Source organism: Alosa pseudoharengus, unplaced genomic scaffold, assembly GCF_046254945.1.
Source record: "Alosa pseudoharengus isolate Yale_2024_CS ecotype anadromous, Long Island Sound unplaced genomic scaffold, YU_APseudo_1.1 YU_APseudo_1.1_scf_17, whole genome shotgun sequence".
NCBI classification, from domain to species: domain Eukaryota; kingdom Metazoa; phylum Chordata; class Actinopteri; order Clupeiformes; family Clupeidae; genus Alosa; species Alosa pseudoharengus.
In genome coordinates this window covers 16,583,829-16,610,011 of record NW_027468640.1, presented here as the reverse complement: position 1 = coordinate 16,610,011, position 26,183 = coordinate 16,583,829, and the positions used below count along the sequence as shown (strand labels likewise).

The window sequence follows — 26,183 nt, the reverse complement described above, 5'->3', positions numbered from 1 at the left end:
CATAGTTGATGACAAGTAAGTTACAATGGCTAAACAGTTAAAAAGTTCAGTAGTTTAAAGAGTTAAATTGTTTAACAGTGAAATATTGTAGTGAGGACTTTTATTTTGAAACAGTTTTCGGCAGAGGAAGCAGTTGAACAGGATGTGTAGTCTTAATAGGGCCAGTTTGTATGCTTAAAGCCTGAGAATGGCAGTTGATGCAGGTGGCCCGAACACCTGCCATAGGATTCTAATTGCTTAACGGCCGTATTGTGATGTCATAATCTAATGTTGTCAATGGGGAAATTTTGATAGTTTTTAATTAATAGTTTAAAAAGTATAAAAGTTACAAAGATGAAAAATACATAGCACTCTTGTCCTAAGTAAGACCTACGTAACAAAGTTTGAATGAAGTTTTTACGTTAAACGGTTGAAGCTGCATTAAATGCGTTAGAAGAAGAAGAATAAGAAGAAGCCTTGGAAGAACAGTATAGTGCATTTTCATGCACTATAATAAAAAGCCTAGGAAGAACAGTACAGTGCATTTTCATGCACTGTAATAAGAAGAATCATAAGAATAAGAAGCCTAGGAAGAACAGTACAGTGCATTTTCATGCACTGTAATAAAAAGCCTAGGAAGAACAGTACAGTGCATTTTCATGCACTGTAATAAGAAGAAGCCTAGGAAGAACAGTACAGTGTATTTTCATGCACTGTAATAAGAAGAAGCCTAGGAAGAACAGTACAGTGCATTTTCATGCACTGTAAATAAGAATCCTAGGAAGAACAGTATAGTGCATTTTCATGCACTATAATAAAAAGTTTTAGAAGAACAGTACAGTGCATTTTCATGCACTGTAATAAGAATCAGAAGAAGCCTAGGAAGAACAGTACAGCAGTGCATTTTCATGCACTGTAATAAGAATCAGAAGAAGCCTAGGAAGAACAGTACAGTGCATTTTCATGCACTGTAATAAGAATCCTAGGAAGAACAGTATAGTGCATTTTTTAATGCACTATAATTAACGTTAATATGTCGTCAACTTTACAGTGACCGATTAGCTGTAGGTTTCGATAGCGAACGACAATCAAACGTAATGCACTAATTAGTGCATTAGTTCATAGGCCTACTAACCATCAGTGTTTTAACTACAACGTTAACGTAGGCCTAAACCAGAGAAGTAACATTAGGCATATAGATACTAGGCTCTGGTTCTATCAGGTCACTTTCGGCAGAATCAAGCACCTAGAATAGCTTATGAATGCAGACTGCATTGATTGTAGCCTAGGCTACTGTGTGAAGGGACCTGATGAAACCCATCAGGGGTTTCATTCATGGCATGAATAGGCTAACGTTAGCTACTTGTTGATGGTCATAACGTTATAGCTTCTACCGTTCACATTTTAGTTAAAGCTAGCAAATATGCTCCTGTTTTCATTTCAACAAATGTTTAACGTTGTAGGCTACACCGCTTGTTTGTGTATCAAATAGGCCAGGCTACGTTTTCATTCTACGCTCCTGATTCTTACGTAGCCTAAGTAAACACTATCACGGTATGCTATAGTTCGTCTATTGATGGGTTTCATCAGGTCCCTTTCCACAGGTGTATACAATCAAGCACCTAGATTATGAATGCATTGGTGCTTTATTAATACTCCTGTGGAAAGGGACCTTATGAAAGCCATGAATAGGCTACTGTTAGGAAATGGACCATACGACTAAAGTCTTGTTAAAACACACTACATAAGTTGAGCTGTAATGTTTGTGTTGTCAACATAGGCTACAATGTTTACTTAGCCTACTCATTTCTGCATTGTTCTGGTCTATAAATTAAAGTGTAGCCTGGCCCGAGAATCAAGCTTTCCAGTTGTAGTACATTGTAATCTGTAGGAAAAAATGTGGCTGACAGACCTAGCAAGCTGTTCAAGTTATAGCAGTTGGTTATCAAGATACTTAGTATCAGAATGATCCGTCCTTACTCATATGATTATCAACAGCAACAACAAACCCATTGCCTGCAAAGTTTTCTAAGCTGTTAACGTTTTATATGTAAAAAATATGATTAGCTATCAACTATCCTTAAACTGAAAACAATAAAACACAGAATTCTGCTTTGTTTGCAATTTAATACTATAGGCTAGTATTTAAGTTTAACTACCAGTAGCTTGATGGTAGGCTACAACAATTGGATTATACTCTACCTATTTTTATTGTCCTAGAATTGTTGAGAGAATTGTTTAAAGCTTAAACTGTTTACGATGTTAGTCGTTAGGTTAAAAATGTGTCAGCCTAATGTAATGTAACAACTTCACTTAAATAAATGAGTTGTATTGAACAGTTGTACAATTGCAGACATTCCTTGTATTGTTTTGGTATAACTTGTTTGCTTTTGTCTTTTAGGTTCCAGACCAGACCAGTGGTGATGACAGTGTATGACATTACGTGTGTCCAATAAATGGCCGTCCTGGCCAAAGGTGAATCTTGTCTGAGGGTGAGATCGCTACATTGGTGTCAGAAGTGGGATGGGCCCCTCCCGGGGCGCGAAGATCTACGCCAGATCAAGATGGAGAAGAAGGCCGAAGACCAGACCAGCAAGATGGCGGCGAACCTTAGTGGATGTTCCAATGGTACTTTTAAGGACTAGCCAGCTCGCTGAGCTCGCCACTGCGGAGGATGGAGGACCTTCCGGCCCGGCGTGGGACCTGTGCAGGCGACCAGCGGGACCAGCCCTGCATAGCCGACGAGAGCTGCCAGCGCTGGAGGAAGCGGCCCCGGCTGATGTCGCGGAAGTGTCCGCGGCTGGCAAGAAGTTCCCGGCTCGACGCCGATGTCGATGCTGCCGTCATCCGAGGATCTTCTTTCTTCCTTCTTCCTTTCTTGTCAAAGGTTTTGGAGAAAGTGGTCTTCAAGCAAGTTTGTGACTTTCTTCATCAGAATAATCTACTAGACCCTATGCAGTCTGGTTTCAAGAGTGGTCATTCTACTGAAACTGCTCTTCTGTCTGTGACTGAAGCATTGAGAGTAGCTAAGTCCTCTGCTCAGTCATCATTATTAATTCTACTAGATTTATCTGCAGCCTTTGATACTGTTAACCATGACATTCTCCTATTTATACTATCTGAACTGGGAATTTCTGGAAAAGCTCTTGACTGGTTTGAATCTTACCTTAAAGGGCGTTCTTTCAACGTGTCTTGGCAGGGACAGGAATCTAAGTCTCATGACCTCACCACAGGTGTGCCTCAGGGATCAGTATTAGGACCCTTGCTTTTCTCTATTTACACCACTTCCTTAGGTGATACCATTCGCTCCCATGGATTTGACTATCACTGTTATGCAGACGACACTCAACTTTACCTGTCTTTCCCACCTGATGACTCTAGTGTTTCCCACCGGATTTCTCCCATGCCCAAGGATATTTCAGCCTGGATGAAAGATCGGCACCTTCAGCTTAATCTCTCAAAAACAGAGTTTTTGGTGATTTCCAGCTAAAACAGTTATTCCCCAACAGATTAACATCCAGCTTGACTCAACTTCACTGACCCCAAAATCCCCGCAAAATCATGTCGGTTTATGCTTTACAACATTAGGAAGATCAGACCTTATCTGACACAAGATTCCACACAACTTCTTGTTCAGACCATGGTCATCTCTAAGCTGGACTATTGTAATTCACTATTAGCTGGCTTACCCACTTGTGTAACAAGATCATTACAGCTGATTCAGAATGCTGGAGCACGCCTGGTCTTCAATCAGCCAAAGAGGACACATGTAACTCCTCTCCTAGTTACTCTCCATTGGCTCCCTATAGTAGCCAGAATTAAATTTAAATCTCTCACTTTGGCCTATAGGACACTAACTAGATCTGCTCCTAGTTATTTTAATTCAATAATCAAGCCTTACATCCCCAACCGCCCACTGCGGTCTCCTGGTGAGCGCATGTTGTGTCGACCAGTCATGAAAACTGGGTCTAATTGCAGACTCTTTTCTTCAGTGGTTCCATGTTGGTGGAATGAATTGCCCAATGCTCTCCGTTCCTGTGGTAGTTTTGGGTTGTTTAAGAGGGGTCTAAAGACATTCCTTTTCAACATATACTTAGTTGTTTAAGCGCTTATGTGTTATGGTTTGTATAATGTTGTTTTATTTTAATTGGGCTGTTAATTAATTTGACATTATTGTTTATTATTGATATTCTCCTTAATGTAGTCTTAGCATGTCATTGTTTTTATATTATTGATTGAATGGACATTATTGTTTATCATTGCCTTTCCCCTTTTTTTTTCCATTGCTTTTTTATTAGGCTATTGATTGAATTGATACTATTGTGTACTATAACTATTCTCCTTACTATATTTGACCTACATTCTAATCTGTTCCCTGTTCAATTTTAAATATTATTATGTTGTTTTGTATGTGTCGCTTTGGACAAAGGCGTCTGCTAAATCCATATCCATAACCATAACCATAACCATCTCATCCATAGAGAGCGCAAACTCTCTGACGACCTTGGAACACGACCACAGCGGTCGGGTTTACACCGCCAGCTACTGAAGAACTTCCAGAGCATCAGCTGCCGGTCAAGAGTGTGATGGAGTCATAGCTGCTAGTTCGGGAGCTTGCGGTGCTCCAGCTAGTGACCAAGAGGGTAACATCGACCTTGGGAGCTATCGTCTTGTGGACTGTTTGAAGTTTGAAGTGCGCACGTTCGACACAAGTCTGCGCAATGTTTTTCATGTTTTGTGTGAGTTCCTGTGTGTCCCGAGCCTGCTGGGAGGGTCTTGTTCGGGGGAGAACTGACGTGACAGAGGCAGCCGAGAGCCCTTCCAGTCGGGAGGGGTTATCGTGCAGCCGGAGGCTTTCCGGTCACTTGGACTAAGCACTGGGACTGACACCGACGCAGCCGCGAGCGGTGAGCTGAGCTGTTATTGCCGGGGACGACAATGGCTCGGGAGGGGGTTATGTAGCGTCGGTGGATGTACATGTTTAATGTTGAATGAGTGTCTCCCAGAATGCAGTGCGAGTGAATGCTAGAATGTGTAATGTCGGTTATAATAGTTGTAGTTACGTTTACCATGTTGTGTATTTGTTAGCGTGTTAGTCTCTTTGGTTGTACCTCATGTGCTTATCCTCTTGTTGATGTGTGTCGTGAACCCTTGTTGTGTGTTGCATGTGCGGCTGAGACTACCCCTGTGTTGCCCTATGTAGTTGTCTGATTGTGTTTGAGTCTTCCTGTTCCAATAAATGGCCGTCCTGGCCAAAGGTGAATCTTGTCTGAGGGTGAGATCGCTACAATACATTCTTACAAACATGTGACCATATCTCAACATATCTGTGCACATACCATTTAATCATACTGAGACTTATCTGAGATCTACACTGAGACATTGTAACTTGTATACTTGTGAATCATTCATACCTCTGAATCATACCTGTGCTGTAACAACTGTAAAACATAGCTGTGCTGTTAGATCTCTCTTTTTAGACCTGAGCTGTGCTGTGTGAAAAATAAGATTATAACCTAAGTTCTGTCTAAAACTGATCATCTGAAGGGCTGACTTTTATTCTTCAGTGTATACATCACCATCAAATTTGACCAAATACCATTAACTGAGGCCTCTAGCTGTTGCTGCCAGTTCAGATTTACCACTGATAAATATATCTGTCTTAGGATAATATGATTGGCATTATCAAGTTCTGTATATATACACAACTGTGATTTTTACTTCAAGCTTACATTGGTAAGTGTTCATTAGTGTATTCTGAGTATCATTCTGTTGTATTAAAACAAAGAATGTTGATCAATACTGAATTGACAATTTATTTTTACTGACTTGTCATAACCTCTAAGCTAACATCTAACCAAGTAAGTGGTTTTCAAGAATACTGTAAGACTATGTAATCTGAATAATCATACTGTAAGTAATATAATGTTATACACAGCAGCTTTTTTGCATTCACATGCAATGGTAATTCCCTGGAATTGCATTTTCTAGTTGACGCTCCTTAATCATTTCATCTGCTCTGGAATGAGAAGCACCTGTAGCGAGACTGATTGAGGGAGGGGGGGGGTGGCCGTAAGCCGGCATTTGGTTTAGATGCCAGTAGCATAGTTGGGGGGGGAGAGCATCGAGTAAAGTGAGAAGCGGAATTAACGCGGCCCAAAAAGCAGCGAGAGCACCAGCGCCAAAAGGAGTATCGAGAGCCTTAAGGAGTAATACTCTGGTGAGATTCCAAGACGAGCAACATACAACACACAAGTCAATGGCCCGGTCTGTTGTTTTCGAGCCGAGCGAAGTAGCCTAGCCTTTCCCGGAAAGACCAAAACAGCCCCTCCAGAAACTGCGAGTCGAATCCTACTTTTCCTTGCTGCTCGGTTGAACTGGCCCTGAGTGACTCTCCACGCTGCAGTGGAGCTTAAATCCCTCGCTCTGCTCCTCTCCTCCACACACACACACACACACACACACACACACACCCTCCCTTACTCTGTTTCTCTCCCCTACACACACACACCCAAAACAGCTCCACTCCCGCAACATAACCTACATACAGTACACAGTTCAAACTAACTGATATCCTTTTCTTCTACATACACGCACACTGATAACTTTTGTTTAATTTTTGGGGTATCTTACTGACGAGTGAGCTATAGACTTTGGACTTTTGTGTTGTAGCCTATATTGTTTATTTTCTGTTGTGGATAACCGGCACGGCTGGTGTGTATTTGTGTTGTTGTCGGATGCACGTCTATTTTTGGTTGATTTGGTAAGGAATAAAGACGTGTGGCTTGAAACCTAAACCTTGGTTATTGTCTGTTTATTTTTAATATTATTTGATATGGCTGGCGGTAGCTTTGTTTAATTATTATTTAGTGGCAGGATTGATAGGCCTGCCTGGCGCCTGAACTTGCTTTTTCTTAGTGCCCGACTTAGCGCCGTTACAGGGTGAGGATACATATTTTATAAAACACTTACTAATACTATACATGATTAACCCAGGAATTACAAGTGGTTAGTTAATGATATTTTGTGAGTTTGTGTGAAATGAGGACTTTCTATGCCTTGCAACACATTTTCAGAGTTGTAAAGATGACATTCACTTTCATTAATTTAGCAGACAAGTGATGTACACATGTCAATTAAATTAAAAGCAATTGACACAACAGTGAAAGCCAGGAATCGAGCCCCCAACGTTTCAGGCTACTGCATGCTAGTCCAGCTCCTTATCCACTACACTACCTTGGCCCAGATAAAAACACCTACAACCATGCAAGAGTTTCTGTTTTCTTCTACTACACACTGTTAAAGGACAGGTTCGGTATTTTACACTTAAAGCCCTGTTTTCAGATAGTTTATGATTAAATAGAACGTTTAAGATTGAAATTTGGACACATGCTGCTGTCCTGAGAATTTTCGGTTTCTGTGGTAGCGCCCCCCCTCCTCCAGAACGATGTATAGGTGCACTGGAACAATCCTTCCTAAAACGCATTAAACTTTCGTTTACAAAGACGTGAAACTCACCGAGTGGTCAGGGGTGTTCGCTGATATGCTCACACAAAAATCGCTGCAAAAGACGCTTTCCAACAGGTTATTACCATGTTGTAAAACTGTGGAGCTATTTTTCCAAACGCCTCACACCCGTACATTCTTCCGTTGAGAGCTTGAATAATAGACACTCCAGCCCAGTTGGTGGCGATAATGCACCATACACAGTCTTGCCAATTACAAGCAAACCACTGGCATTTCATTGAATACACAGAAGAAGCAGAAGATCGCTGTCTTGAAGTATTTTGCAACAGACAGCTAAAAATGAGGCGATTTTATGCAGTTCCGAATTGCGGGAAAATTCGTGGCAAAAAAAGTTGTCACAGACTTCCTTTCAACGATCCAGAAAGGCTAAAGTTGTGGCTGGAATTTCTGGGGTTGGATGTGAGCACACCTGTTGAGAATCTGCAGAAAGCTGATCACCGTGTCTGCATTTTACTGAACGTCGCTGGAGGTCAAAAGAAATCGCCCAAAAAGCTATTTCGCCTGAGAAATACAGCGGTTCCCACATTACCTCCTGGGACGACAGAGTTGGAAGAACTTGGGGTAAGAACTTATTTGTTATGTCCATAACCTGTCATGTTCACATCATAAGCCTAACACTAACCCTAGCCTACATGAATAATTTGGCTACATGATTTTGTACGTTTACAATTTTTTTGGCTGTGGAACTTTCATGATGAAAACGTAATGATTCACGTAGGCTATCATTCACATTGTGCAAGTTCCAAGACATTTTAGCATTAGCCATGGTTGGACGTGACAATAATTTGGATAGCGTAGTAGCCTACGATACCGCGACTGCATAAGACTACAGAAAGAAAACAAACAACCCATAGACTGTATATATAGAACTGGACAGTGTGCCGTCTGTTAAGAGTGATGCGAGCGCTAGTCCAGAGCCCCCTGGTGGCTGGTTGCAGTACAATGTGTAACTCCGCCCATCCCCATGTATTTCAATGGCCAAGTAGCCAACTTTCCTTGTCACTTTTCTCACCTAAAACTATTTTTGTATCTACAACTTTTTATTCGAAAAAATAGTTTTCAAGATGCTTCAATACACACAATTTTTCTTTTCTCGCTGAAATTATTTTTTTTAATGTTATATTAACAAATCTAAAAAGGGCGTGTTTACACCTATGATTGACAGCTGGCTGGCTGCAGACACGACGCTTTGTCCATTATGTTTTAACGTCTAGGCTGCAGACACTACCACGTCATCGCTCACTTATTTTAACGACACCTGATTTCGACACATAATCTAACCTAAATAAGTGTTGCTGTTATTATCATTAGGCTATATCTTATCACAGTCTGACTAAATACAAAATTGATAGTCATACATTGTTTAGTTGTTTGTAAGAGAGAGACATCGTTGTTAGTTGTGACAGATTCTTTTGTGAAAAAAGATATGTGCTGTTCTTTCGTAGATGCTAAGTATATTAGCTCATAGCATGCTACATCATGCTAGCATTAGCCAGTTGATATGTAAAGTAAAAGGGCTCTGCTATATTGAAGTGACGTTAGCCATAGTCACCATCATTTACAGTCCTACTTGTTTCAAATGGTTTAACGTAACCAGTGATTGCCGCCATCATCGTTGCAACTTCATTTGAATACACTTAAGTCACTGGAGAAGGCGATGTTAAGTTTCATTAACGTTAACTCTTGCTTAGCAAAGTTTCATTAACGTTAACTCTTGCTTGCTAGTTTTGCGAATGGCAATAAACGCCACCTAGCCTGCTAGGTCGACAACCTCGGTATGCCCATTTATGAATCAGCCCGACAAATAACGTTACTTGTGTTTTAGTGAACACATTATTGGACCATAGCTTAACGTGAGGAGGGATTCAAAGTTACAAATGCTTAGTATGCTCAGAACAGCGGTATCTGAAAATGCGTTAAGGTATCGTTGTTACCTGCGATTGCACTGCTGGAGAAGCATTTTGCATTGGTATGATTTGATCAGGTCTTGCCAGTGATGTATAATCCTCCCGTAGACGTACATCATTTCAAAATAATACGTCTAAATTGAAAACTGTGAGAACTCATTGATAGGCTCTCTCAATATGTCTGTAATCGTATGCCTCAACCACAGGCTTGCTAGTCAGAGAGGGTGCTCCATTTTAAATCAAAAATGTAATATTGCAGCCTTCATGTCAGCTGTAAAAATATACGAACATGGACCTACTACATCAGGATACTCCGTAAACATTTTACACATAATCAGGAAGCTACTTTGCTGTTCAGTGTATGATGTGTTTAAAGTGGTACTACGTTTAAAGAAAAAATTTTATTCTTTGTTTCAAGTGCATAAGAAAATACCACATTATGATGATGGTTATGGTTACCCTTAACAAATACAAAACAATATAATACTTAAAACAGGGATCAATCAATAGCCTAACGAAATAAACAATGAAAATGAGGGGGGGAAAGCAATAATAAATAATAATGCCCATTCAATCAATAATATAATAACAATAACATGGTAAGACTACATTAAGGAGAATATCAATAATAAACAATGTCAAATTAATCAACAGCCTATAATGAAAATAAAACAGTACTACTGCATACAAACCATAATGTATAAGAAGTGCTTAAAAGACCAAAAACTATCACAAGAACGAAGAGCACTGGGCAACTCATTCTACCAACATGGAACCACTGAGGAAAAGAGTCTTGAATTTGACCTAGCGTTTAAGACTGGTCGACACAAAAGACGCTCATCAGAAGACCGCAGTGGGCGGTTGGGGATGTATAGTTTGATCATTGAATTAAAATAACAAGGAGCAGATCCAGTCAGTGTCCTATAGGCCAAAGGGAGAGATTTAAATTTAATTCTGGCTACTGTAGGGAGCCAATGGAGAGTAACTAGGAGAGGAGTTACGATGTGTCCTCTTTGGCTGATTGAAGACCAGTCATGTTGCAACATTGTGAATGATATATCACACAAAAGAAATAAAAAAAAAAACATTCAATATTGATTTAGTATCAACCAATAATTATTCTGATATTAATATTCTTGTAACGTCTACATCTTTGTGTAGGCTACAGTTAAATACTAAGCAATGGCCTCTGACTTAAATATCAAGGCAGTTAAATGACCGTGGTATGGTATAGTCTACGTGATACACAGGACTACACAGTAAACCCATTTAAAAGCATCATCATCTCAGTATACCCATTTAAAATAGGCAAGGATACGTATTCAATAACATTTGGGGTTGCTCACAGTATACCCACCACTGCAACTAACTAACTAGACTACACCACTGGTTAAATGGCGCATTGCAATTTACAATTTGTGTGAGTTCAGGGGCATACAGAAAGTTGAAGTTTGGGTGACATCGATAAAGAAAATAGAAACAAAGGGATGTGTACAGCCTCAAGTATGAATGATGTCACATTAACAGAATGTTCAGAGCAGCCGCAGACCTTTCTTGGTGCCACGCAAGTTATTGAAAGTCATGTGTTTTCAGAACGTAGTGGTGCTGTGCAATGTCCCATGTATAAGGGGCTTCAGGTTGATCCAGTGACCGTGGGTGATGTCAGGGAGATGGATGTCAGGGGACTTGGAGAAAGGAGGAGGACATGCCACCTCAGACCACCCCAGCCAAACCACTTCACGTAGGCATTCCCTTGCTTGCAGACTAATGTAGACCATGGAGACCACCTTGCCGCCACCTCCAGTACATTCAGCCATCTTACCTGCAAAAAGGAAAGTTACAATAAAGTTAGTCAGACAATTTTACAACATTGCAAAGCATCTAATCAGGCACTCAACACCACTAGTAATACCAATTAATTAAATATATGTGTGCAACAAACTTCACAGCCTACCTAATGTTAACTACACATTTAAATATGCGGTGGTAATGTTATTAACTTGCGTCAGCTTGAAAAATAACGTTATCAGTATGACTGATCATGGACGTTAGATGACAAACTAAGGTCTTTCTCAAATGTTCACCGATATCCCTGGGAAGTGACTGGTTCTTGGCGTAGTGTTTAATGCAGGCGTTTCATTTATCGATCATTCACTTGGTCTACAACTACCGACCTATTTCTTACAGTCTATGCTACCGACCTACCATCACAGAAGTAGCTCTAACAGAGGTGTCTGTCGTTAACGTTAGAAAAAATGCAACGCTGGCCAACTGGCTAGTAGTTACATTAACATGATGGGTTGATGAGGTCCATGCTTCACATTACGTTAACGTTAACTTGCGTTGCTTTATCACATCATACCGTTGCTTTATCACATCATATAGCTGCTACTTTACTGACTGTCTAGTGTTATTAATCCCCATGTACAGTCAATGGTTACTCCATGTTGAGATGGCATACATTAAGATTGAGATATTTGAAAACAGCAACAACTAATAAAACCAAGTAGATCATGCATCGACTGTTACGGGAGCTGTGTGGTAATCTTCACTTCAACGACTAACTTAGCCTCCCGTTGACGGTAACGTTAATGTAGCTGCTAACGTTAGCATGTAATTCGCTGTCCTATTTTTGTTGTTAGCTCATTAGTATTCACCATACTAAATTGTCACAGTCTATAATCAACATAATAAGCTCTCTTAGACGTATTTAAGAACAACAATAGACAAAAAAAACTTTTCAGTTAATACGCAACACTTACCAGACAAGAACAAACCGATTGTTGTTTGTACTGTTTAGCTAACTCACAGCCGCAAAATTCATCCAGCCAGCTAGCCTTCGGCGCCGAGTCGACCTGCGTTGTGGAAAGGAGAAGGGGGCGGGTTTCACTTGACAAGGGCGTGTTTAACTCTCGCTGAGTGACAACTGAGTGGGCGTGCCTGACCGCGACTCCTCTTCACTGCGCATGCTTCAACTTCTGCTGCGCAGCCGCACTTCAAATTGGTTGCAAATTTTCCAAGATGGCGTCGCCTCGGCGGCTTCAATTCCATAGAACACTGCTGAATGCAACCACACTGTCCAGTTCTATATATACAGTCTATGAAACAACCCCATATCCGTTTCCGGCAGCGGAGTAATACCGTACCTCACAGCACATCCAATACAAGTCAATGGAGTTGGACAAAAACTATGATAAAACCTGTTGGAAAGAATCTTTTGCAGCGATTTTTGTGTGAGCATATCAGTGAACACCCCTGACCACTCGGTGAGTTTCACGTCTTTGTAAACGAAAGTTTAATGCGTTTTAGGAAGGATTGTTCCAGTGCACCTATGCATCGTTCTGGAGGAGGGGGGGCGCTACCACAGAAACCGAAAATTCTCAGGACAGCAACATGTGTCCAAATTTCAATCTTAAACGTTCTATTTAATCATAAACTATCTGAAAACAGGGCTTTAAGTGTAAAATACCGAACCTGTCCTTTAAGCATTTATTAAACATCTGTAAACTATTATTAAATGCTGTATTCTTCTTTTGTAAAGCATTATTCCTACATTGATTCTCATCTGTAAATCATGTTTACACACAGTTAAAATGGTTTGTTCATAGTAAACATGCATATCTACAGTTAAGAACAAAATTATTCATACCCCTGGCAAATATTGATTTAATGCTGATTTTCTCTTGATCAATATGTTTGTTCTGACTGAAAATGACAGTCACATGCCAAAAGTTTAGACAATGACAAAAGACAATGTGGGAGGAGAAACATGGAATTAAAAAAAGTGTTTTCATCTTTTTTAACATTTTGAAAAATGCCATGTCCAGAATTATTCATACCCTTTTTAATAGTTCTCAGTAAAAAATTCAAGTTTTTGCCTGAAATTGCACTGTGCCTATTTACAAGGGCATTATTCCCACCTCTTTTGGGGTCAACCATCAAGTGCTGGACCTCTATAGAAAGCTGAGAACCTGTAGCTTTTGTAGGAAGCAGTCACAATAACTGTGTGATGTACTGACAAAGAGCTACAGAGGCTAGAATATAGTTTTTTCTTTCTGCCGGATTACAAGCATCTCTGAACTGATCACATTTCAGCCCTCTAGGTCACTTGATATCCCTTAGAAACACGACTGAGCCCTAGCACCAGGTCTTGTGAAGCTGTGTGCAAAAGTTGATCAATATAGAATGAAAATATGAGTGCTTTAGACTATTATTTGCCAAGGTATGCCCATGCATTTTGTAAAATGCCTATGGATACTCCCCATAGGACTTTTTGTTATCCAAAATGCATACTGACAATCAAATGCTTACTGCACATGAACCCCTTTCGGCTCCCACACACAGCTGCGTTCCGTCAATGCATGCCAGTGGGTGTTCCCGACGGTAGCTATGCAAATGACTTGAAGTAAAACCGTAATGTGATTGGTTGGTGCCGTCCGTAGATTGGCTTGATTGGCCGGTGCCGTCTGTCGGTGCAGCAACAGCTGAACTCAACGCGAGCGGCGGGAGAAACGCGACACGACGGACCCACAATTCAGTTCGGCAACGGATCACGTGAGCCCATGTAAAGTGAATGGGATGCGTCTCCAGCAACGCGAAGCACGCAGCTGTGTGTGGGAGCCGTTTGTGTAGAAGCATAATCCTGGTCTCAAATGAAAGGTAACACTTTGAGGTTTCTTGTGGACTATTTAGATTGTATGTCAGGTGTTCTGATATAGACTGACTACACAATATGGAATAAAGTCTCTATTTTTGCATTTACTTTGTTGGTTCAATAAGTGTGTATAAGATAGACTATACATCTGTACAACTAATATTGGATAATACAACATGAAGATTCAATTTCTATGTATTCTTGTGAATGTTTCAGTACCCAATATGAGGCATCTACCTATTGTGCTGCAGCTACACTGCAGCCAGCAGCCAGAAGTCAGGGTATCACCAAAAGCGGAGGAGTGGGAAGGGGAGCATTTTGGATCAAATTTAATTGAGACATAATAAAATTAATCTGAGAATGTAAAGCACTATACAGATTGTACATGAAAAAGTTGTCATTTTTGGATTCCCAAGAGTCAAAGCTTTGAAATGGTGTAAACATTACTATGATTTAGAATGTTGGGGGGAGGTGGGGGAGGGGGGTAACCGTCCCGCCGGCGGGACACTGAAAGTTATTTGGTTTCTTGCCTTGTATGGCTGTATGTTTTGGATCATTGTGTGGTTTAATGCATTGGTTCTCAAAGTGGGGTCCGCCGCACATTGTCAGGGGGTCCCTGACAAAGATTGCTACAAAATATGAAATTGTCTTATATGGCGAAAAATGCTACAGTATCAGTATTTGCCCAATTGATCTGCTGATAGGTTACATGATACGTCAAAACACTTTACTATTAATTAACTGTCAACGAAATGAAACATAACGTGAAGCAAACAATATGTGTTCAACACAATAGGCCTACATTTGACAAAGAAACAACAATCCTTTAAAAAAATCCTACATACTGTCAAATTTTGCTAACATGACTATTGTGGTATTAGCACTCTATGTTTTTAAAATACATATAACATAAGCATCTAACAGAAAAAAGGCTATACAGCTACATGATTAACTTAAGTTGTGGCCCCAGCTGTGGCGTGGCTGGCTGGGGCACCTGCACCATACGCCAGCGACCCGGGTTCGATTCCCGCCCTGTGGTCCTTTCCAGATCCCACCTCGACTCTCTCTCCCACTCGCTTCCTGTCATTCTCTACTGTCTTGTAAATTAAAGGCATAAAAGGCCAAAAAAATACACTTTATAAAAAAAAAGTTTTAAGTGTTGCGATTATGAGGGGTCCTTGGACAATTTTCCACTCCATGAGGGGTCCCCGGCCCACAAAAGTTTGAGAACCCCTGGTTTAATGGTCCAATGATGCCCATTGGGGCAGGTGTCTCGGCAGACTGCCTGATCTTTTCCACCAAAAATCTCAATGTACCTCCTTGTTTTAGTGTTACCATTTACTTTGATAAGTTCACCAAGTCCCATTGTGTAAAAAAAAACAGCCAAAACTAATACATTTTTTATGGGTATTCTCCACAATGTGGATGGTGTTTTGGTGGTTGAAATTTTCACTCCCTCAAAATGGACCAATTGGTAATCGGGCACACCTGAACAAAGAATTTAGCTTTTGCTGGATTTGTTTTTTACCCAGCGACATGGCCTGAGATTGGTATAAAAAATAGGCTACACTGAGACTCTGGAGGAAAGATCAGGCAGTGTGCCAAGAGAACTGCCCCAATAGGCATCATTAGACCATTAAACCATACCATAGTCCAAAACATACAGCCAAATAAGGCAAGAAATGGTTAACAAAGATCAATGTCAAAATTGTAGAGTGGCCCAGCCAGAGTCCAGACCTCAATCGGTCAAAAAGGTTGGCACAAGGCCCAGATTGCTGCTAAAAAGGTGCGGTCTACAATCATTGTGGAGACATGGAGAGGCTTGGTAGGTAATATAAGAACCATTTTGAGAGCTTTGATAGCTAATAAAGATGTTTCCATTGATTATTTAAAAAGGGTATGATTAATTTTGGACATGCCATTTTTCATACAAATGTTAAAAAAGATCAAAACAATTATTCTTTTGATTCAATTCAATTCAAATTCAATTCAAAGCACTTTATTTGTCCCCAAGGGACAATTTAAAAGGGTACATTACAGTAGCTTATTCAATATTCAAGGGACAACGGACACAATCAACAACATAACCAGCACGCATACTATACAATCAACCAACACACATATTTCACAGGCACACTGGACAATCACACAATACACACCACATATCCTCATTCATCACATAGTAGTAGTTATAAAAGTTTTAAAAGTTCTTAAAGTGCTTCCTTAGTGCTTCAATTAAAAAAGAAAAAGTGCATATAGAGGCTATTACCATCATATGAGTCGGTTATCATTCATAAGCTGGACAGCCCTCGGGATGAAGGTTGCCGGCAAAGCGGACAGCGGAGTCTGCGTCCTGAGGGGAGCCACTCAAACTCAGGAAACAGGATGTGAGAGGGGTCCCAAATAATCCTGCGTGCTACCTTTACAGTCTGTTGGTCACATAGGGCAGTGAGAGTTCGGACGGGCTGCTCAATGATTTTTGAGCAGACCGTAACCACATTCAACAGGCGGTTTCTGTTTTGCAGGGTGATGGAGTGGAACCAGCTCGTGAAAGAGAAGGGTATTACATTTTCAAGCATAGTAGAATGTGGTGAGAATGTCTTTGTTAATCCCAAATGACTTCAGCTTCCTGAGTAGGTACTGTCTCTGATGGCACTTTTTAAGGATTTCCTCTGTGTTAGAGGAAAACCTTAGCAGGTTGTCGAAGGCTCCATGTTCCTACCACATTGTCTTACAACCTTTTGGCATGTGGCAGTGTCATTTTCAGTCAGAACAAAGTCAGAAAATCAACATTGCATCAATATTTGACAGGGGTATACATAATTTTGTTCTTAACTGTATACTAGTGTTGTAATGCCACTGGGCAGAGGTAGTGTAGTGGATAAGGAGCATGGTTACTATGCAGTAACCCATCAAGTCGGGGATTCAAGCCCCGGCTTCCACCAATGTGGCCTTGCCCTTTAATTTCATTGACATGTATTAGTCGCTTTGGATGAAAGTGTCTGCTAAATGAATACATGCAAATGTAAATTTTATAACTCATTTGTAAATGCTTTGCAAGGCAAAAACGTCCTCATTTTAGATGAGCTCACAAAATATCATTATCAAACCACTTGTAACTCCTGTTTTAATCATGAATTATAGTATTAGGAAGTGGTTTATAAAATATGTATCCTCACCCTAACTAATCATTTATTAATTATTAACTAGTTATTTACTATGAACAAACCATTTATAACTGTTTGTACAAATACTTAATTTGTGAGAAGAACAATGAACAAATACTTTACTGATGATAAATTATGTATAAACAATAAATTACTAATGATGAAACCATTAACTAATAAGTAACAAATGCTTATTAAATGATGAATTGTTTGTAGTTATTATAAAGTGTTAACAATAAAGGTTTAAAAATAGATAAATTCTTCCAATAGTGACTGGTTTGAGTCATTCATCATGCTGCACACCGAAATAACGACAATGTGATGTTGTGCATCCCATTCACTGTTTTGCTTGTCTCATTGACTGGACACATGTCTTGTTTCTATATGTGTTTGTATATTGTCATTGTATTAACAGAAGGAAAATGTACTGTACAATTCACAGCATAAAATAACAATGCAAAATTAGACATTTTAAACTTGTCAGATTTTCTTAGCTTCTTAGTCATAGAGTAAGGTCTATGCACATTTCTTCATTGTTCGTTGTCACATTGAAATAAATCAGATTTTTCTCCAAAGGATTACTCTCAGATAAGAATTGCTTGAAGTGTTCAGGTGTGGTTTCTGACCACAGACCACAGCTTCAGTGCTTGAGGAAGTTCTTCTTAATAGGAAGAGGGATAAATCCTGGGTCCTCGGTCCAAGGTGTTTCTCTGGGGGGCAGTTCCACCCGTGGTCCAATGTTGGGTCCGAGCTCGGAACCCAACAGGAACCGTGAGTTCTCCAGGTCATCGTAAAACTCAATGTTGTCTGAGTGACTGATAAAGCCTTTAGGCACAGGGATAGACGAGGACAATGCAAACAAACCTGTGTAAAGCATGAATTATCAGTTTAGAATAAATGGATGAAGTAGTTATCACTCAGATTATCATGAATTGCATTTAATGTTGCCGATTAAATAATATCAGAGTGGATTAAAAGTTAGCATTCTTTTTATAGACTTACTAATGGGATAATGGATAACATCGGTTTCAGACTAACTTAGGTTTAGTGTATAGCAGGGGTATTTAATTAAACTTCAGCGGGGTCCATGTTACCGAAACTTTCCTCAAGCAAATTTCCGGAGCATCATAATGTTTAACATGCATGTATAGGCGCTATATATAGGCTATATAAAGTAGCCTAAGTCCCGACAGGGCGAACCGGACCCTGACGCGGTCCTTTTAGAGGTCCTTTAGTCAAAAATAATGACCGCTAGAACTTTGGGAAATGCCATTCAAGTCAATGGAGCGTTCTACTTGCATTGTGAAGAGCCGTGTAATAAGTAGGCTAAGGGTTATCACCCGGAGAGAAGAAATAACTATTTTCTGATTGGCAGGCGGGGTGGCTTTTAATTCTGAATAATGGGACACCTATGAAGTAGATCTGGTAAAAAAAAATTTAATCACCGTTCCATATCAATGCTTATGAATGGTAACTAGGCTATAACAATGATAGTAGGACCCAATTGAGCCTGGAGGCAGGCTTCGCAACAATGGAATCAACACTGTAAACAAGCTAACTGTCCATGCTATCGCTGTTATAGGGCCAACGAAAGTTGTACAACAAGCTGAACTAGTGAGCTACTTTTTAAACAGAACCGCGTGTTTCCTTTGCTTTACAGTGGCAACCGGGTGATAAGCGGGATAACGGCCTTCGAGGTGCATGTGTCCAGTTATACGGAATTAATGGACTTGGGCGGAGGCTCCGCTGCGTGTCGGGGAGTTCTTTGCCCCTCGCCCTCGTCCATTAATTCCGTATAACAGGACACCTCGGCGTCCGTTATCCCTTACTTATGGACGTGACAGTTTTGCGTGGTAATTGCCCACGATCGTTATATAAAGCTCTGTTCTCGCTGTCTAGCTTTCTCCCCTTTTCAAATCCATGATTTGAAAATAACTTACTTATCGCTAACTTACATATCCATCTGATTGTTTCTCGTCCCGTCTCCTCTCCTCGCTCGTTTTCCCTGTCAGGCTATCAGTGAGTCTCTTCAACATATTAACTTTAGGCCTAGGCCTACTCACTGACTCGACTTTATCAGAATACACAGATTTCACTGGCTGAATAGCAGCAAGCGAAATGATGGTTCCTGAAGCTACTGAAGTAGGCCTAAATGCTGTTATCCTAACCTACGAAACATTTAGCGCAGCTTTGAAATCGTCCGTGAAAATCTAAACGGAGTGTCTATTTACACCCCTGGTACGAATAGCCTTGGCCACACAGCTGAGCTATTCACACCCTGTGACATAACAACAAAAAGATGTTGCTCACGTGCACAAAAAACATGGCGGACATTCGTTTTTTCGTCAGCAGAAAGTGAAGAATTCTGAAAGGTTTCGCCACTAATATCTGTTCAGATTAAGTTTTAGATTGAAGTTGAGTTTTATTTTCATAATCTTGGTTTAGTGAACACATACAACCACATACAAGTCAGTCTGTTAGTCAACAACAATTTTGTGAATATGACATTCAGGCCTATAAACTATAAGTTTACCTGCAAACACCATCTAGTTGTGGAAGAAGATAGTGCAGTGGTCACAGACATGGTTTAGCATGTGGGAGACTGGGGTTCGAATTCTGTGTGATGCATTTTGGCAGAGTGAGTGTGCATGTGTACCAAAGTCTCTGGAGAGAAGGCGCGCAATTTGAACAAGAAATCGGTTCTCAAACGGAAGTTTTGATTGCAACAATTAGCTAGTTCATGCACCAGGGTTTAAATAGCATACATTACTATATACTCCAGGGTACGAATAGCATCCACTTCTAACTATACATTGATGCAAACAGCATACCTTATTCAGAGTGTCTATTACACAGCTGAGCTATTCACACCCTGTTACGTAACAACAAAAAAACAGGTTGCTTGTTTTTTTTTAAAATTATTATTACATTGTGTGATCAATATGCCAGAATAAATGCCCAGGGGTGCAAATAGCATACACTGATATTTGTACCAGCCGGGGTACTAATAGGACACATTGCTGTGTGCACCGGGGTAAGAATAGAATTTACTTCTAATTGCACCAGGGTACGAATAGCATACACTGCTAATTGCACCAGGGTATGAATAGTATACACTGCTAATTGTACCAGGGGTGCAAATAGCCTTACCCAAATCTAAATTATTATGGTCCGGATAGGATCACGTCAGGGTCCGGACTCGGACAGCGGTCCGCCATTTGACGACCTCTGGTGTATAGGATTAGGTGTCATTATACTGTTACAAATTGTAACAAAATAAGTTTCAATTAACAGGATTTAGACACTTACCGGAGAGCAAGAAAAGGAGGTGGTGGAACATATCTGTTGGTGAAGACAAAGGTGCGGGAAAGGCTCTGCTTGGTTCACTGGAAAAATAGAATGTGAGAACAATTCATCAGCATCAGGTGAGTGGAAAGCAGAGCAATGAGTAGACCGACTTGGTATCAGATTTAGTCAAGGCAATTTTATTCCAGATTATGTTAAATACTATATATAATATTGTAGCCAACTTTCTCTTGTTTTAATATATTGTAGCTATGTTTTGAAACCTCTTCACTTCACACATGCCATTTATGGCATGATGGGCCTACTGTCAACAGTAAAAAAGGAAATAAATCTATTCTATTCTAAATCAAAAAGAACAATACGCATAGTATGTTAAGGTGGTGATGTAGTATGAAACGGGTTGGAAACGAAGCACAGGACTTGATATTCCGATAAGTGCCTGTAAAGGAGATACTGAGCTATGCTTCACGCTTTTCAGGTATAGTGCTGTAATAGGAATGCTGCACGTCAACTCACACACCTTAGTAAATATCTTGTTAATCTTGTTGGATTTCCATTCCGTAAGCATTCACAATAGGACATATGTAAATAGTACTTTTGTCTCTCTTTTGTTGTTTCAGATGGCTGTCCTTATATAGACAAGAACAAGCAATCATTTCATGATTTGTGTCTCTTTTTTTTTACAAATGCTAACAATATCTGATCCATGGTTTCTCTGATACGTTTTTAATAGAACCTTAATAGAAAAGCTGACATAACATGATCTGTCACAAGAGATGTATTGCTATGAGTTGTAGCCATTGGCATGACAACTGTAATGTTACAGTTTTCAGTAATAAATAATTAACAATAATCATTATTATTACTTCCGTCAATAATGGTTGCATTTTGGCGCCGATTGGACAAGTGGGAAGCCTAAATGATTATGCTTTACTTACCAGTAGCATTCCAGGAACAATACTTGATCCCGGATATACTTACAAATGTTTCTTACTTTCTATGACAAAATGTAACTGTACACATTTGACATTTGACATGTAATTTTTAGGCTACTATGTTTATTTCACGGTTGTAGCCATATTTATTTATATGTACTTATATTATGTTACATAATTAAAACCACTGATGTCAAATTTGGAGTGTTAAGTTCCATCCACTCTTTAAGAGTTAATTTGATGCAAATGTAAACATTATAACTCATTAGTAAATGTGTTGCAAGGCATACAACGTCCTCACTTTAGATGAGCTCACAAAATATCATTAACTAACCACTTGTAACTGCTGAGTTAATTATGAATTATACTATTAGGAAGTGGTTTATAAAATATGTATCCTCACCCTAACTAATCATTAGTGCATGTGTATGTAACAACTGTTAAAGGTGCTCTAAGCAATGCCATGCATTTTTAAAGGCTTTTAAGGCTAAAATATTTTATGTCACTTACTGCAAACATCACCTAACCAACCGCTAGCTGTCTGTGTCCTGAATACAGTGTAAAAAAAATGTGATCTCTGTGGACAGCCCAGGCTCCAAAAACAACCTGGCCAAACCTAGCCCATAAAACATAACAAACTGTTCCAGCAAATCACAGATGAGATGTGCGTTTAGGAGAGTTTCAATTGCATGGGAGCAGCACGGGAGGGAGGAGGAGGAAGTAACTTGCTCTCTGTTTTGTTTGAAATTCAACAGAAGTGACGTTACCCAGCATCGCTTAGAGCACCTTTAAATAATGGAAATATTACTTCATCAACAAAATATTTTTGCATCATTTATTAAGTATTAACAGTAATTTATAAACATATTTTAGATATAGGCTTATTTACTATGAACAAACCATTTATACTGTGTGTACAAATACTTTATTTATGAGAATTAACATAGGTGAAATGCGTTACAAATAATGAACAAAGCATTTTGTAATAGTTTGCAACTCCTTTATAATGGGAAAATGATTTCATGTATAAGTCGTTGTTTCATTATTTATTAAGTAAATCATGTACTTAAACATGTTTTTAGATAGGCTTATTTACTATGAACAAACCATTTATAACTGTGTGAACAAATGCTTTACTGATGATAAATTATGTATAAATGACTAATGATGAACAAACCATTAACTAATAAGTAACAAATGCGCAACTGGCTGGGGCACACCGTACGCCGGCGACCCGGGTTCGATTCCCGCCCCGTGGTCCTTTCCGGATCCCACCCTGACTCTCTCCCACTCACTTCCTGTCATTCTCCACTATCCTGTTGCATTAAAGGCATAAATCATGAACCAAATTATTAAGAAATGCTATATAAACTATGAAATAAACTATTAGTTTATATAATTTAAGAATGATTAGTACACCATTTGAAAACAATTTGTTGCTAAATTATTAATTGTTTCTAAGCCATTCAGTGTGTGTGTGTGTGTGTGTGTGTATATATATATATATATATATATATATATATATATATACCCCATATCACCCCACTGTATTTCTGCGGAGTTTAGGTCAGGGGTCAGACCCCAAAATCATACTTTTTTCTGTAACTCTCAGTTATTTGCGATTATTAATGATTTTTTGGAAGCTGTAAGCTGTAAATAAAGGCTTTTCCACAAAGTATTTAAGAAATTTCAGTAGGCGCGTTCAATATTTAGTAAAATGAGTGCATTATTAGTAAAAGGTGCTCACACAGTTTAGTAAAATGAGCACACAATATACTAAATTGTGCAGACAATATAGAAATAAAAAAGAAATAAAATGAGACCACAATTTACAAAAATTCTCTAGATACACAGATATATATTGCAATGCCACTTCCTGGGCTCCGTACTACTAAAGGAGTTACAAATAATTTTTATTAGAACTCACAAAATATTTATGAATTTATATTTCCAGCATAGAACTGTTACAACTTAAAAATAATCACAATTTCACTTCAAACAGGGGATGCAAAAATGTGCTGCATATGATCTCTTTACACATTTACAAATTATGTATAAGAGGTGAGGCTAATTTCAACCATGAACCAAGGGAAAGCTAAACTGGTTAGTCTTTGTATAATACTCCTGGGTGCAGTGAATATCACTATTCATTAAATGTTTACAAAGACCATAATCATAATATACTTGGGGGGCTCTCAATATTCAACTATGCTGACTTGACCCAAAAGAATGAGAGGGAATGACTATACTTGAATGGTATGGATGGAGCACCGTGCCACAGAGAATCTCAGGGGAGTAACCTGTGAGAGATAAGGAACTAAGTGTCCACAATCACTGAGTCTATGACAATGTACAGAGGCTGGGGTGTGACGTCTTATAGTAGACAATAGCCAAGCCTCTTTCTAGGTATTTAGAGGGTAATTATTTATAGGTTTCCCAGATTCCATTACAACAGAGTTTTTTATGTTTGTTTGTTTTCTTTTGTTTTGTTTTGTCTGACGAACAGGAATGATGGGCAGGGAGCATCTTTTCGTATGAGATGGAGCATTAAATGGCCAGTATCCTCACCTCCTCACTCAGACAACTAGGACACTCAGAGAGGATAACAGTGGCACATTATACTCAGTGGCCTATTGACATAAAGGATTTTTCACCAAGGACTAAACTTTACAGGTAGGCTCTTGGTTGTCATTTTAAATGTTTGAGAGACATACTAAATGTTTTATAAGACATAAGACATACAACTTTACATTACTTTTGAATGGTCAAATTTTTATTTTTAGATAAAGTTATTTGGCATGGAAAATAAATACTCAATTACTCAAGTTGGTAAACTTTCACCCAAATGGTTTACTCGTAACACTATTTTATTTCTGGTAACTTATTTGTAATGAATGTACTGTATTGATTTATTTAATGATCAATTTGAGTTTGTAGAAATGTTTTTATACAGACACACACACATACACACACAGTAATATTTTGGTGCTTGTGGTGCTGGTGTCTTAATTGGTAATGTTGGTATTGTATACATTGTGGTGTATTGTAACCATATCTTTCTAATTTCAGACAAACTGATACACATGGCTATCTATATGCTGTCCATAGGTCAGTGATATTTCTTGACCACTTTTTAATTCATTAACTTAATCTATCTGATCCATGAAACTATGGTATAGAAAAATTTTGTTAATAATAATAATAATAATAATGTGTTAATATTGCCTGAAGGCAGGAATAGAAAAGACTTTCCTTTTGTTACTTTTCTCTGTGTGACCGTTAAAGACATTGAACTTATCTCTGGTAAATTAGCATTGGCAACCTCCCAAAACACTTTGTTTACATAGTTGGCAGCTGTTAGGGCATTCCTACAATCTGGACCAACCACTAGGTGCGTTTTGCACCTTTGTGTCAGGGTTGCAGTATGGAGAGCTGGACCGAGGCGCAGGGCAAGTCGAGAACGAGGCACACTTAAACTTGAGAACAGGAATCTTTAATGCGAATGCACACTACAACCACGAAACAACAACAATGACCGACAGGGGACTGAGGGGAGACAGAGGGTTTAAATACACAGGGGTTAAACAAGGCTAACAAGGCACAAGTGGACAAGAAACAAGAGACAGGTGAACACAGGGCTGGAAATCATAATTAAACTAGCAGACTAATAATGAGGAACAGGTGAGGGGCGGAGACACAGGGAACTGAGACATGGCAAGACAAACAAAGGAGCACATGGCTGACAGGAACTGAAACACAGGGACAGGAAGTAAACACAGGAGCACATGGCACAGGAGGTAAACAAAGGAGGGACAGGGAACACAGGATCGATCGTTACACTTTGTATACACAGTTGTAAGCACAGAGAGTAAAATTTGAAGATGACCTCAGGCACTATTATGATGGTCAAAAGCGTATTCTCATCATGACGCAAAGCATATTCCTATTGTACACTCAAGTTTTTCGCCCTGCCCGTCTTTTTTATTGAGCAATGCATTCAGGGGTATGGCAATTAATGGCCTTAGGTGTGGTCTTGGCGCATTATCAAAAAATCGCTATTTTACACTATCTAAAAAGCATTACGCCACTGACCAAGAAAAACCTTGTCTATAGTGAAAGGCGCATGTTAAGCACAGCTGAAGACACACTGTCACAAGATGTAAGCAGCAACTCCTCTGCAGGATAAATGTCCTTAGGTTTTTTATTCAGTCATTTGAATATTATTGGGGTAAATGACACAACGGTAAAGTTAGTTTCACTTTGCCAATGAGTTCAAATAGTAGATGAGTGCAGATGCGTATAGGCTATACTCTGCTAGATTTTAGTAGGGGAATGCCTGTTCCATACGGTATTGTGTGCAAGCAGATTCCTCGCTGACTATCAAAATACCGATGCTCTGTTTGAAGTTGCGCCCAAAACACACCCATGGAAGCGTAAGCGTTAGTTCTGTCAGGAAGACTTAATTGGTCACTCATCATTCATTACTTCCGTCCAATCACCTGTCTCCATCAGTCTTTATAATGACATTACTTTGCACCTGCCTGTTGCTTTCAGGTGCTGATTTTCGATGTTCCCTCCCTCCCTAACCACCACCAGTTTGGCCTTGTCCAGACGTCCGGGGGGTAGGCTCCGCCACCTGCCGTCGCATTCCGGCAGGATCTTCAAGAGTCTGCACATTCAGTGACCTGGACCGAGGACGAGGCCTACG

At 39.6% G+C, this 26,183-nt stretch overlaps 1 long non-coding RNA gene across 1 annotated transcript; it reads left to right on the top strand.

Moving 5' to 3' along the window:
- Positions 1–24,051: 24,051 nt before the first annotated feature.
- On the top strand, positions 24,052–26,183 carry LOC143127987 (uncharacterized). Its single transcript, XR_012987764.1, has 3 exons — positions 24,052–24,148; positions 24,545–24,583; positions 26,030–26,183. It is a non-coding gene; the product is annotated as an uncharacterized LOC143127987 (long non-coding RNA).